Source organism: Vombatus ursinus, unplaced genomic scaffold (assembly GCF_900497805.2).
Source record: "Vombatus ursinus unplaced genomic scaffold, bare-nosed wombat genome assembly UNPS02014817.1, whole genome shotgun sequence".
NCBI lineage: Eukaryota > Metazoa > Chordata > Mammalia > Diprotodontia > Vombatidae > Vombatus > Vombatus ursinus.
This window is the reverse complement of record NW_020954595.1, coordinates 1,488,497-1,500,540: the sequence shown is the minus strand read 5'-3', so window position 1 is coordinate 1,500,540 and position 12,044 is coordinate 1,488,497. Positions and strand designations below refer to the sequence as shown.

Here is a 12,044-nt window from a genome sequence, read left to right as displayed (position 1 = left end):
AGACAGAAACTTGATGAGAAGAGTCGATACCTTCACAAGGAGGCCAGGCTCAAGATAATGACCCCGATGGAAACAGAGAAGGTGCAATGGGCTGCCGATCTCTCCTCTCCTCTCTTCTCTCTTTCTCTCTCTGCGTCCGTCTCTCACACACACCACTCTATATTCCCCAGTGCACCCAATCACCTGATGTTTACTCCTTCCAGCTCAGCCCCAACCTCTCCAGCAGCAGCCTCGTCCACACCTCACACTCCATGCCTGCTGAGGCCCCAGGGAAGACAAGGAGAGGGGCCTTAGTTAGGGCACGCGTCACTAAGTCTTTCATGGCATCACTCAGCAGTTTCTCAGCCTGCACAATCCACCTTCTCCATCTGTTTGGGGCTCCAAACACCCCCACCTCACTTCCCGTGGAACGGAGACGTTCCACCTCCAATGAGCAAAGGCTGGCACTGGTGATATAAGCCAAACCACCTGTGCCCTTTTAGGTATACAATCCAGGTGCTCCCATGCCATTTTCTGTGAAGTTATTCATACTATAAATAGGCTACGTGAGCTTTCTGGTAAAATGAGTTGAAATTAAGCCAGTCTTAACTTGCGAATAGCTGTGGTATCGAATGGGGCGCTAGAAGACCCAGGTTCAAACCCTGCCTCTGACACTCAATAGATAGGTGACTCTGATAGCAAGTCTCTTAACTGCCATGGGCCTTGGTTACTGTATCTGTAAAGTCAATGGCCTTTAAGGTTCCTTCCAGCTCAAAGTCAATGATTCTGTCCCTACTGAATCTCTCTAAGCCCAGAATTCCTCTTATGAGAATCACTCAGAGTCCAGTGTTATTTGCCATAGAAGAGAATTTGGAATAAAATACTCATACAGGGACCTGAATGAGGAATTAGTTACTGAATCAATCAACCAATGAACAAGCAATTATAATGCCCTCAAAGTACCAGGCACTGTGCTATATATGTATGTGTGTAGCACAGTGTAATACATATATAATACATATGTATATTTTATACTGTGCCATGCTGTACATATAAAGAATATAGTATATGATAAAAATATATAAAGAAAAATCCTATTTTCAAAGAGCTTATAATACCAAATTTGCATAGCACTTCAGTAATAATGATGATAATAATAGTAAGCATTCCTCTAGTGTTTTAAGATTTACAAAGCACTACGCAAATGTGATCTCATTGGACCCTCACAACAACCCTGGAGAATAGGTGCTATTATTAGCATTATTATTATACCCACTTAACAGATGAGGAAACTGAGGCAGAGTGACTTGTCCTGAGTCACAGAGCTAGGAAGTATCTGAGGAAGAATGGGAATTCAGGTTTTCTTGACTCCAAGAAAAAACTCACATTACATTCACAAGGCCACTTTCAGAGCGGCAGGGTATTTTTCCTACCTTATCTCATTTGACCATGGGATCATGTATTTGAAGCTGGAACTTGGAGACGGTCAAGTACTAATTCCTTCATTTTACAATTTAGAAAACTGAGTTCTAGGGAGTTAAACTGACTTGATCAAAGTGACAGGGGGAGGAAGTCGAAAAACCCAGATTTGAACACAGACCCTTTAACTGCAAATCCAGAGCTCTTTGCCCCTCTACAAAGCTACCTCACACCACCATTATGAGGCAATCACTGTAGGCATTATTATCCCCTTTTACAGATGAAGAAACTGAAGGTCCAAGAGGTTAAGTGGTCACACAGCTGGTGACTGTCAGAGGCTGGATTTAAAGGCAGCAATTTTCTCCAGTCTCCAGGTCCAATGTTCTAACCACTGCCCCACACTGCCTCCTTAAAATTTACAAAACAAAAGATCTTTGTTAAATCCCAGTGCTGGTGGCAAAAGGCTTAGATAGCCTGGTTCCAGGGAGAGTGAGACTGTTAGTCTTTCATTAATTTCCTGCCCTACAAATGGAGGTGACTCACCCAAAGCAAGGGCAGGATGGCCACGTGTTTTCTTTCTGCTGTTTGTTGTATCTCATTCACACAAACATACACACACTTCCCAACTATACGACTCTGTCCCAATAATATCTCCAGGTGAGTAAGGAACTTATGCAGGATGTACTCCATTTAATATCACAAAGGAACAGGTGAGGTGAATTCCACTGAAAATAAAACAAAATGAATACATCTAGGCTAAGAAAAGTTGAATGGGGGGAAAAATCTCTGTATCAAATTTCTTGGATAAAAGTTTGGTATCCAAGACTTAGAAACAAGCAAGAGAAATGTATAAGACCAAAAGCCATTCCCCAATTAAGAAATGGTCAAAGGATATGAACATGCAAATCATCCTCAAAAGAACTGCAAATCAATAACAACCACATGAAAGAATGCTCCAAAGCACTAATAATAAAAGAAATGAAAATCAAAACAACCCTGAGGTTTCCCCTCACACTCAGCTAATTGGCCAAGATTGACAAAGATGGAAAATAGTCAATGTTGAAGGGACTGTAGAGAGACAGGCACACTAATACGTTGTTGGTGGAGCTGCACCCTTCTGGAAAGTCATGGGAAATTATACAAATAAAATGTCCAGAGATGTTGACCCAGAGATTTCGCTGCTAAGCACATACCCCAAGGACAACAATGTTAAGAAGAAAACTTTCATATACACTAATATTTACAGCAGAATTTTTCTGTGGCTGCAAATAACTAGAAACAAAGTAGGTGCCCAGTGATTGGGAAATGGCTAAACCAATCAGGGCACACAAATGTAATGGGATATCGCTGTGCTGTAGAAAAAGACAAATACGATGAAACCTTTGAGAAAGGTTCATAGCAACGGATGCAGAGGGAAGTAAGCAGAACCAGAAAGACAAGAGACATAAGGGCTACTCCAATGAAAATGGAAAAGGACAATGACTACCAAACAATGGAAAACAAATACTGCAAAATGAGAAAGAACAAGCTCCACCTCTGAAAAGAGACTTGGGGAAAACCTGCCCTTCCCCCATTCCTTTGCAGAGGTCGGGGAGGAGATGCCCTTGAATATTGAAAATCCTGTCTCATACTTTTTGATGTATTGATGGATTTTTGCCGATCTTTTTTGTTTTCTTCCTCTTTTTCTTTTTAATTATTTTAGGGAAGGGAAGGGAAAGGAAGGAAAGGGAAGAGAAGGGAAGGGGAGGGAAGGGAAGGGAAAGGAAGGGAAGGGAAAGGATAGGCTACAGGGGGAAATTTAGGCTGTGTAGAATCAAAAAATATCAATGAGATGTATTTTTTTTTAAAGAAAACATATTTCTCCTAGACCTTCCCTTCTTTGCAGATGTGGGGTACTATCAGTGTGGAATATTTAATACATTAAACTGCTTTCTCCCCCCACCCCTTTTTAAAAAATTCTTTGTTACAGATGGTGGCTCTCTGGAGAAGGGCTGGAGGAGGGAGGGATCTATTTGGAAATGGAGGGCACATAGAAATAAAAGAGAACAATGAGAATATCTTTTTTGCAGAAAATAAATGGGTCAGGAAAGTTATTTCTCCCCAGTAATGTTTTCGTGTCAATATTACTCCCAGGCCTCCCTAGCTGTTATGAACCTTGTTTTTTGCTTTTTTTGTTTTTTGTTTTTTTGCTTGTGAAGCGTTTCCCCATTTTCGTACTTCAGTAAGGTACACAGGAACTTTGTATCCTAAAAAACTGCCTATAAAATATAAATGCAAAGCCCAAGGAATCCCCACTGAAATCAGCTGAGGCCTGCATTTGAGAGAAAGCAGGGCCCCCAGCCTGACCACGGGATAGGGGTTTCTTCCTTCCTGAGCAGGTCAATAAATTTATCAGGGCCCTGAACCCTAGGCAATCCATTAGGGCCATTCTTTGGACAAAGGATTAATCATGTCAGGATTAATCATTAATCATGCCTGTTATCAGCCTGTAACTCTTGGCAACTTCAAATTATTCCACACCACAGGGCCAGGGGCCAGGAAAACAGAAAGGAGAAATCTCATTACTGCTCATCAACATTTTTTCCTTGTGGCTATATCACCAGCCTTCCGATCCAGTTGTCCATACTAGCTTACATTGAGCTCATACCCATACTACAGATTCTCAATAAGCTCCAATTGGTTTTTCTCTCTCCCCGTGAGTAAGACATTCCTTCTGCGGTCCTGACGGAGGGCTGTAGTTGGTAAAAGCCATCTTGCTAAGAGACGGTTCTATAAACACAGTAGCCCACTCACTCCTCAACACTGGTAGCTATGACTGATTGTCTGACACAGCCTGTTACACACCAAGAAGTGTTAGTTCCAAGACGTATTTCTTCTTTGTCCTAAATTCAGTATGAGAGACAGTATGGTGGAATAGATGAAAAGCTGGCCTGGAAAACCTGAATTTCAGTCCTGCCTGTGACTGGCTGTGAGACACTCAGTAAGTCATTTAACTACTAGGCAATTCTCTAAAGCTATAAGGAAGTGTTGTTTTGTTTTTAATTTTTAAATTAACCCCCCCCAATTAATAAGCATTTTTTTTCCTCCCTCCTATCAACCCCTTCCCCAACTGAAGAAAAAAGCAAAACAAAACCCTTGTAACATGCAGGGGTGGTCAAGATAAACCAATTCCCACACCAACCACATATGATGTGTTCTGCATCCAGAGACCATCACCTCTCTGACACGGGGAAAGGTTGCTTGCTTCCTCATTGGGTCTATGGAATCATGATTGATCACTGAATTGACCTGAGATCTTGAGTTTTTTCGAAAACTGTAACGGCAGAGATGGAGCTCTCCTGCACTGATGAAGAGAGTTTTCTCACCTGGAAATTCCCTTTAACAATTAAATTACAGGGTTGTTGGTGTTCACTTGTGTCCGACTCTTTGTGACCCTATGGACCATATTGTTCATGGCGCTTTCTTGGCAAAGATACTGGAGTGGTTTGCCATTTCCTTCTCCGGTGGATTAAGGCAAACAGAGATTAAGTGACTTGTCCAGGGACACACAGCTAGTGAGTGTCTGAGGTCACATTTGAACTCAGGTCTTCCTGACTCCAGGCCCAGCACTCTATCCACTGAGCCACTCAGTTGCCTGAAATCATAGAGACTGAGGGATAAATCATTATAGAGAGAATGATGCTTGGTTTTATAGCAATTCACCATATTCTAAGCATAGATTTTCTATCCTGCACATTCTAAACACCTTGGTGATTTTCAGTTTCCTGTAATCAGCCCCTCAATTCTGCAAACAAGTCAACTTGACCTTCACACAGAAAGATTTCAGATGAGGACCCTTAGCTTCCAATTCTAACCCAGAGATGGATGGCTATTTGCTGCTGTTGGAACCACTCGATTCAAGTCAGACATTTCTAAAGCTCCTAGTGTTTGCCAGGCCATGTGGGCTAGGTGCTGAGGCTACAAAGACAGGAAAGACCCCAACCCTGATTATAATGATGAGCCGGGGAGACAAGGCAAGTCCTCAAACTAATATAATACAAGAGATCTGGGCATCAGCGTTGAAAGGGACCTCCCAAGACAATTCATCTAGTCCTCTCATTTTATAGATAACACAGGAGGTGAGAAAGTGCTGAGCTGATCCAAATCCAGCCCCCTCTCCTTTCTGAGGGCATTTCCAATCATCTATTTCTCCCAGTTCTGACATTCTCCATGCCACCGCCTGGGGCAAGTCACTTAACCCGATTCAACCCGAGTAGGTGAGGCCCCAGGAACTTGGGTGAATCTAGGTATTGCAGGCCAGGAATCAGAATAAGTAAAACACCACCGAGTTGGTATTTAAACTTAACAGGCAAGTTAGCCAAAGACACATCTATATTTTAATAAGCATCTTCCAACCCCTCCCACTGAGCAGAAGAAGAAAGCCAGATGTCAGGTCTTCTGAAAAACACAAAATGTTCACAAATGGCAAAGAAAAAGACCACCAAGAAGGAAACATGTCTACAATCATTTAAATCATGTGAGAAATCCCACTAACATGATACCTAACTTCCTGCAATACACACAAATTGGCACAGAAGTCAGGATGCCCTGATTTTTTTTTTATTTCTAAGATTCAAGATAAAAAAAAAACACGCATTTTAGAAGCCCTAAAATACTGCTTCTGGTGATGCTACATGGTTGTGAATCAGAGACCACCACAATCTCTGAGGAATCAAAACGGTGGGTGAGGCCATAGGCAACAGAGAGAAGCATGGTGGGTGTAAATGGGCCGCTGCTTACAACCAGGGAAGAAGCAGCATGAAATGTATCATCCAGGAAATGCGTGATTGAAAAGGAAGGGGGCCCACCGGGGATCAAGGCTAAGAGATGACAGCTGGAGAGCATGAATGATGATGGCATTGGGTGAAAGCTCTAGAGAGGGAGAGGGGGAGGGAGAGGGGGAGAGAGAGACAGAGACAGAGAGAGAGAAGAGGGAGGAGGAGGAGGGGAAGAGGAAGAGGGAAAGGAGGAGAGGGGGAGAGACAGACAGAGAGAGAGAGACAGAGAGAGAGAAGAGGGAGGAGGAGGAGAGGAAAGGAAAGGAGAGGAAGAGGAAGATGTGGAGGGGGGAGAAAGAGGGAGAGAGACAGACAGACATAGAGAAGAGGGAGAGGGAGGGAGAGAAAGAGAGAGAGAGAGAGAGGAGGGAGAGAGGGAGAAAGAAAGAGAGAGAGAGAGAGAGAGAGGAGGGAGAGAGGGAAAGGCCATAAACCAGACTCGCTCTGGATAAGAAGGTATAGCTGGGTTGTGATTTAAGCCACTGTCAGTAATAACCACAGCAATGAGATTGCAGGCTCATTAAGGTATTGGAAAAAAGGCTGCTTGGTACAGTGGAAAGGGCAGAGGAAATGCAACCAGAGGATCTGGGCTCTGCTCCTTCCTGGCTGTGTGACCTTGGGCAAATCACTTAAACTCTCTAAACCTCAGTTTCTTCATCTGTAAAATGGAAAAGTTGGACTCTGACCACTAAAATCCCTTCTACTTCTCAATCTATGAATGTATAAGTACAATTAATAATAGCTAATGTTTACATAGTACCATAGTTACAAGCACTTTAAAAATATTATCCCATCTGCTCTTTATAACAACTCTGGCAGCCTCAGACCAAACACTTAACATTTCCTAGCTGTGTGACCCTGGGTACGTCACTTAACCCTGAGTACCTAAAAATTTAAAAAAAAAAATTAAAAAAAATTTATAACAACTCTGGGAGTTAGGTGCTTTTATAATCCCCATTTTGCAGTTGAGGAAACTGAGGCAAACAGAGGTTAAGTGACTTGCCCAGGATCACACAGCTAGGATGTGTCCGGTCTTCCTGACTCCAGGCCCAGCGCTCAATCCACTGTGCCACCTAGCTACCCTATGTCATTGAATTAGAATTTTATTGAATTATTGAAGGAGACATCCTGAGCAGACGACATAAATTCTCTAATTTATATACAGATCCAGAAAAGACAGGATCCATTCATCCCAATGACAACAACATCTATTTTTGCAGTGCTTCAAACAAGATCCCCGAATGTTCAAATTAAAGTTGAGAGGAGCCTTAGAGACCATACGGCCCTAATTCTGCCTCTCTCACCCCACTGGACCACCTGTCCCACTGGCGCCCCCACCCCAGTCCCACGAGGTAGCCAGCGTAAGTGTGAAGGCTGCCATTTTGGACACGAGCCAACCAAGGCTCCAAGAAATGAAGAGATTTGTCCAAGGTTGCACAGTGCTCACAAGTGGCAAAGCCGGGATTGGAACCCAGGTCTCCTGGCTTCTTGAGTCCCAGTCTCTGACATCTATTCCACCAGAAGGCATATCAGAAAGACCCTTTTTCTCCATCTTGGAAAGGACCCTAAATGCAGCTTCCAAAAACAGTGCTTGGGTGAGGATTTCCGGGATGCCCAAGCCTGTTGCTCCTGCCGCCAAGGTTGAGCTTCCTGAGCTAACTCTGGGGGCGGTGCTGCTGGTAAACCTCTCCTCCTCTCTTCCTTCTCTATCTGTTGCCATGGCGTCCTTCCTCGGGCACAAAGTGGAGTGCTATAACAGAACTCTTACACGAATGCCGTGACTCTGCTGTGTGGGAATCGCAGCATCGCCGATGCCCTGGAGGTGAAGGGAGCCCAGGGACCCCTTGTCCAATCCCCTCACGGCTGAGAGACAGGAACCCTTGGACCTGGTGATGTGGCCCGTTACTAGTGAAGACCAAAGTCAGGTCCATGACCCAAATCTCCAGATTCCCCACGGGGAACTGACTCTCTCGTCACGCTCTATGCCTAGCTAGTTCTCATGATTCACAAAGCCAGGCTGCCGTACTGGAGAGAGGTTTTCTAAATGGGTTCTCATGTGGTTTCCATGATCATAAGTTTAGAACTGGAAGGGACCTCAGAGGACATTCGGTCCAATATCTTCTGTTACAGATGAAGAAATTGAGGCCCAGGGAGGTTAAATAATAGCTGACCATTTACACAGTACTTTAAGGTTTACAAATATGTCATTTAATTCTCTTAACAACCCTGTTAGGTCATTATTATCCCCATTTTACAGATGAGGAAACTGAGGCAGACAGCGATTACGTGACTGCCCAGGGTCACTCAGCTAGTAAATTTCTGAGGCAGGATTTGAACTCAGGTCTTCCTCACTCTAAGTCCAGCACACTAACCACTGACAGACATTAAATGACTACCCCAAGTTTACAGATGGTAAAGTGACACGAGGGAGATTTGAACCGAGGTCTTTAGACTCTGGGTCCAGAGGTCTAACAATTATTCCACGCTGTCATTGAGGAGAAGGAAAACTTTCAGTTGCTTTCTTTGTTGCAAAGGAAATATTATCAGGATTTATCAAGGAATCTTGAATAGGAGTAGGTCTGTTAACTGTGGTTGGCTGGAGCAGATTTGTTCACTGTCGATGGCCAGCCTGGTCTTTGGACAGGTGACCCAGAGTCTCTTGCCAACAGCTTCTCAGAACTGTGGAGGGCCTCAAATACCCTTCTAGGAACAGGGTCGTATGACTTCATTGGTCTAGGGAACTCCCAGGTGAGGAAACTCCCTCCACCAAGACAGGTCAACACCTTCCCTGACATGGACAGTCTCAGTGTTACCTAGAACAGAGAGCTTAAGGGACTGGCCCAGGGTCACACAGCCAGGATGTGGCAGAGACCCAAGACGAGCATTTACCAGTTACGGGACCCTGGGCCACACAGAAGAGAGCTGGAAGGGAACTGGGTGGCCTTCTAAATGAACACCCCCATTTCACAGATGAGGAACTGAGGATAAGAGAAGGGCTTGCCCCGGGTCACTCAGGTAGTAAGTCGCAAATTGAGGTTTGAGCCCAGATCCTGACTCCAAATCTGGGACTTTTTTCTATTGTCCCACAAGTCTGGATCTTATCCTAGTAGAAGAACAGAGGCCTTGAAGGCTAATTAGAGGTGACCCTGGGTTCTTGGAGGCTCACGCTTGGATGATTCCTTCACCAAGATGGAAATCTGACCATATACACACTCTGATAGACTATAGTCTAGCACCCACAGACCAGCCTGTCCCCACTAGGGTGGCCAAGGGAATAACTTTGCGAACCACAGCTCTTCTTTCTTGTTGCTGTTGAGGTAATTGGGGTTAAGTGACTTGCCCAGGTCACACAGCTAGAAAGCGTCTGAGGCTGAATTTGAACTCAGATCCTCCTGGCTCCAGGGCCGGTACTCTATCCACTGCACCACCCAGATGCCCAACCACAGCCACTCGTGAAGGTCAAGACCAATGCCAAAGAAAGGCGGCAATCTTTGTCCCTACAGGGAATAGCTACACCCGTGAAATCCCAGAGTGCAGAGGTACTGACATAACAGGCTTGTTTAACTCTCCAGAGACCTCAAAACTCTGCACTTTGTAGATGCATCGATTTTGAGCAGACCTAGCCCTCAGCCCTATTCTCATCCTAAACCCCCATCAGAAAGGAAGGTTCCCCCTCGGGCATCACCCGCCTCTCAGCTGTGTGTTGTGGGCATCCACATATGCCTCCTCCCAGGACAAGTGTGGCTAAGCAGGGAGGCCCCCAGAGAGAAGGGGCTTGTTTCAGTCTTTGGACTTATAGCCTGAGCCCTGGACCAGGGCAGACGCTCATATACCTGTTGATTGACTGGACTGCAGAGCTGGCCTGCAAGTGAGGAAAACCCGGGTTCAAGTCCTGCCATGAGCATCCTGCCTCTCTCTAGGTTTGGAGAGCTCTTCAGTCCATGAAGAAGAGCTTGTAGGTTAGGACTGTTTGGTGGCCTCCATAAAGCATGCTGTTCACAAGCTTTTATGGGTCTGTGTCACAAACTGGTGATGGCGAGCTCTCTGGGACACATGGAGGCTTGCAGGACGGTTCTCCAGGATACTTTGAGGTTCTAATGCGTAGCACGCAGCTCACAAAGAGGACAGGGAGCTGGGTTCAACTCCTGCTCCTGGCCCAGGCTGTCTGTGTGACCCAGGTATCTCTAATTATTCAAAGCTTTTCCTGCCAACCAAGTACTAGTGACAAAGAAAGTCCTTCCTCCTGAGAGCTACTAATCACACACATTTCTGGGACACTTTCAGGTGGGCAAAGTGCTCTACAAATATTATCTCATTTGACCTTCACAATAACAAACAAGGGAGGTGCTATTACTGTCCCCATTTTACAGATAAAGAAACTGAGGTGGACAAAGGTGAAACGACTTGCCCAGGATCACACAGCCAGTAAAGTGTCAGAGACTGGATTTGAACCCAGAACTTCCTAACTCCATGCCCAGTGTTCTATCCACTGCCCGCCCAACTGCCTCCACTATATGCTTGAAAAATGACAACAAAAACACCTTGATGTCCTCAAATGGACAAGTGCAGGCCATTCCTTAAAAAGCCCCTATCCCTGACACGAACAGAGAGGCCACGGACCACAGCCGGCCACCATTTTCATAAGCTTGCTTGAATATTGCGAAAGCTTTTCACGGTGGCTCATCACTGGCCGCCGGGCTCCTGTGGGGGAACAGGTCCTACATCCGAGTTGCCATAGCGGTCTCCATGGTAACCTCCAAAAGCAGCCTTCAAAAGCCCATCCAAACAAATGTTCTCCCTCCGTGCAGCCCCATTCAGGGCAATCGATTCTCCATCCCCTCCACCTGTTGCTGGATTCCTCGGTCCGTTTTGACAATATTCTGCACACGTGGACCAGCTGGGGGAGGCGTATGGGATGAGAACTGCACGGCTAGTCAGTCAGCTGGACACACCGACTGCTCCCCACCTGCCACGAGCCTGGCTCAGCGCCTAAAATCGGGGAGCGCACCCACCCGCCTGCAATTTTCCTTCCAGGGAAACAAAGCCCAGGAGAGTTCTCGCCAGGTCTTTAAAAGAAAAAAGCAATCGCTTTATCTAAAGGGAAATTGACTGTTTATGACTCATCTACCTTTACTGGATGAAAATGTTCCCTGTCTACAAGGGCGAGCTGACATCCAAGGCGCACGGGAACCTCTGGGAAGTTTACAAAGAAGCCAGTTTAAAAGTATGCCCTGCTGCTGGGGAAGCAGGAGTCCCTTGGTGACCTCAAGGCAAGGCTGCTGAGAGTCCCTGATAGCACATGCCCGTGGGGAAGATGGAAAATTCCATCCAGTTCCTGGCTACCCAACCTGGGCGCCTCCAATAATTCCATGCCTGACCCTTCATCTGCCTGGGAGGACTATTTACAAACAGCTTTATCATCAAGGATGTTGGAATTGTGTTCAACCTAATAACCATCTAACATCCGGATTCTTAACCTGGAGTCCACGTGTAGATTTCAGAGTCTGTGAATTTGGATGGGAAAAAAATACCCCATACTTTGATAAAATCGGTTTCCTTTACCTTCCCTTGTGTTTTGTGTGATGTATTTAAAAACACGGTTCTGTGACGGGGACCACGGTCTTCGCCAGACAATCAAAGAGGTCCTGGAGACCCCAAAAGGCTAAGCTCTCCTGATATAAAGGAGACCTGGGTCTGAATCCGGGTGTGGCCCCAGGGAAAGTCACGATTCTCTGCAACTCAGTTCCATATAGCACTTAGAATACACACACTCTAAGAGGGGGTGTGTGTGTGTGTGTGTGTGTGTGTGTGTGTGTGTGTGTGTGTGTG

General features: G+C 45.4%; 1 protein-coding gene across 2 annotated transcripts in view; it reads right to left on the bottom strand.

The window, feature by feature from the left end:
* The window catches only part of ARHGEF3 (Rho guanine nucleotide exchange factor 3), a 301,199-nt gene that overhangs the window by 217,222 nt on the left and 71,933 nt on the right, over positions 1-12,044 (bottom strand). The gene's annotated exons all lie outside the window — the stretch shown is intronic.